Source organism: Rhamphochromis sp. 'chilingali', assembly GCF_963969265.1.
Source record: "Rhamphochromis sp. 'chilingali' genome assembly, contig: SCAFFOLD_115, whole genome shotgun sequence".
NCBI lineage: Eukaryota > Metazoa > Chordata > Actinopteri > Cichliformes > Cichlidae > Rhamphochromis > Rhamphochromis sp. 'chilingali'.
Window position 1 is genome coordinate 1 of NW_027667125.1, and position 3022 is coordinate 3022.

A 3022-nucleotide genomic window follows, 5' to 3' on the forward strand; every position below is an offset into this window, starting at 1 on the left:
TATTGTAAGCAGCGGGAGTAGAAGCTAAAGAAAAATAGTAAAGATATGAATGAATCTCTGCTCTTACAGCTTTTATTGTGCCATAATGTCTGCTTTGAAACTGTCCTCTTGCTCGTCTCTTGGATGCTCACCTCTTCTTCACCTGTTCCTTTCACCAAACTGCTGCACTCTCGTTCTCTACTCTCGCCTCCTCTTCTGGTTATAATTAGAATGCAGTCAGGATGTGCCAAACAAACTCCCCCCAAATCTATCATGTTTGATATGATGATGACGTTTTTAACATCTTATTTATGCACTTGTTGGGTGGGAAAGAGTAAACAAAGATGGGGCATAGAAGCAGAACTGAGTCCTACGTGTGGACGGACAGTAACTTTGTGTATATGTAAGCATTTAAACACTGCAGAGAGTCAAATTAACAGTAACACTATTTTGTCTAAGTCCGCCATTGTAGAAATTCATTTCACCGAAACAATAACATGGCGCACAATGTGACAATAAACGTATAAAACACAAATTCTTACCTAGCAGGAGAATAAATAATCAGTATTTTAAGGCTACTGCATGTATAGATGTCACTGCTGGCTCACATAAGCTAGCTCTGAGACCCGCCAGAGTTTACGCCACAGTTGACTGTCGCGAAAGAGTCGTAAATCACCGGCATTGTAAAACTTAAAATGATTCCAGGGCATGTTATAAAACACCCAATAGATGTGCTGGATATTAAACGGTATCAAACGACTAAATGAACACAGGGTTACAATTACATGCTCACGTCGTCACATCGAGAGTTTATTCATTAATCATCAGAGTTCAACAATGTTACATCCAGTTGAAAACAGCTTCACTAACGCCAGCAAAACAGGCTAACAGTATATAAGAGCACAAAACCAGCCGTGCTTATCGACAGCTCGACATATCCTCAACAACTCACCTCAGTATGTGTAACCCGTTCATGTGTTACGCCTGTTGTTCTTGCGTTGTGTTCTGGCGTGAAAGTAAGAGGCAGGAGACAGTACTGGGTCTTTGGCTCTTTACTGCACATCTGCAACACAGAAACATGTGTCTGATCTGTGTGTGTCACGCGACTGCCAGTACACCTCTCCTCCGGCCATGCTGAAAGGAGCTGTGTCTGCAGCTTCATTAACACTACAATAATATAATGAATCAAATACAACAAATTGTTTTAAAACATTAACTTAAGCTCTCAAAAACAAAAAGCACAAAATAAATAATATGTCACTGAAAAAACATCAAAAACAACTTATAAGAACAATAAACAAAATAATTCAAAAACAAATAAACAGTCAGATAAATACAATTCAATAACCAGGACCCAATATTCTGGTACTTATAGTTCAAACATTATACTTCAGTACAATTATATTAATAACCGCCATCTAACAGGCAGTACAACACTGTACTTATAAAAACAATGAATGAAAGACAGCATCTCCAAAACATAAGAACATCTCCATACCTGCAACACAGAAATATGTGTCTGATCTGTGTGTGTCACGCGACTGCCAGTACACCTCTCCTGACGAAGGAAAAAAGAGTGCATGCTGTTAAAAAAAGACTGCCGCGAGTAGCCGCTAGCAATCAGGCTAACTTAGCATGCTAGCATTTTAGCTGCGTTCTCGGCTAAAACTCATAAGCGTATATTAGTGAACTCCGCCCTCCACAAAACTTATCCCGAATGAGTCTCTTAATGACAAACAAAAACGCGGCGGTTTGGCTGTATTCACATTGCAGCTTGGGATCTGAACAAACTTTAATTAGCTGAGAGCAACGTGGCAGTGACTTACCTCCGGCCATGCTGAAAGGAGCTGTGACCGGGGCACACATGCACGCGCCTACGTTACCACGCAGCGCACACACACACATGAACGCACTATACACATATGCAGCATATTTATTTTACTTGGTTTTAGAGTTGGAGTATTTACATATTGATCTGAAATATTTTGCTGCTGAGCAGCAGAGCTCCAAAGCGTCCCCCTGTAACCATGGTTACGCAGATGCGTTCCGACTGTCACGTCACAGAGGAGAACCTGTTTCAAATGTATACCTGGATCAACCTGGAATCAGTTTGAAAAGTTTTCTGCTGAGATCCGCAGCTCGACTTCCTGGCACCCCGGGATAAGATGAGTTGCTGTGTTTTTCACGGAGAAAAAATAACGTCAGTGTTAGATGAAAAAAAAAAGATGCAAGCAGAAGAGGACAGCAGATTGAGAAGAGATTTATTCAAACGGTAAGGAGCTTCTAACAAGTGATATCTGATAAGCTTAAAACTTAAATCTTAAATCTAATGTCCAGATTCATGCTAAACTTTTCTGATTACTCCGTGAATCTGCACTGTTAGACTTTTCATCGCCACTTTACGGTAACATACTGGCGTCACTGCTGCCAGCGTCATACCGTGACGCCGTGTTACGGTAGCTTACCTTTCTGCAGGATGATACCGTTTTTTGCTGGTGTGGTATAATACTCTTGGACAAATTATGGTAACGCACCGTAGCCTTTTTTACGGTATCTCACTGGCGACAGTTATGTCAGTGAGATACCGTTATGTCGTTATGTCGTAAATTACGTCAACAAAGTAACATCATACTGTGATTAAGAAATTGGTATACTACCGCTTATTCACGGTATGTCACTGTAAGCCCGCTGCAAGGTAATAAACTGCAATATATTAACCAGTAACTTACCGTTATCACGCATCATCAGTACCAAAAATATTCATCTCTGCTAGAGGATACCGTGTCCCAACAGGCGGTCATTTACTCTTTTAACAGGTCGTAATTTACCGTAATTTCAGTTAACAGTAACATACTGTAAGAGACTGGAGGGTTCCAAAAAAATTGGATGGATGGATAGACACACACACACACACACAAAATATAATTCATGTGCTTTGCACCACTTTATTTCAATTCTGATTCTTCCCTGCTGAAATACACATTTCCAAAATCAAAAACTGAAAAGAACTGAAAACATATTTTCATTGAGGAAGCACTTGTTT

The 3022-nt window shown here is 40.2% G+C and overlaps 1 long non-coding RNA gene across 1 annotated transcript; it reads right to left on the reverse strand.

Annotated features, from left to right (window-relative positions):
- Window positions 1-23: 23 nt before the first annotated feature.
- Window positions 24-2031, reverse strand: LOC308391424. Its single transcript, XR_013970611.1, has 3 exons — window positions 1478-2031; window positions 932-1042; window positions 24-195 (listed from the first exon to the last, which is right to left on the reverse strand). It is a non-coding gene; the product is annotated as an uncharacterized lncRNA (long non-coding RNA).
- Window positions 2032-3022: the final 991 nt, after the last annotated feature.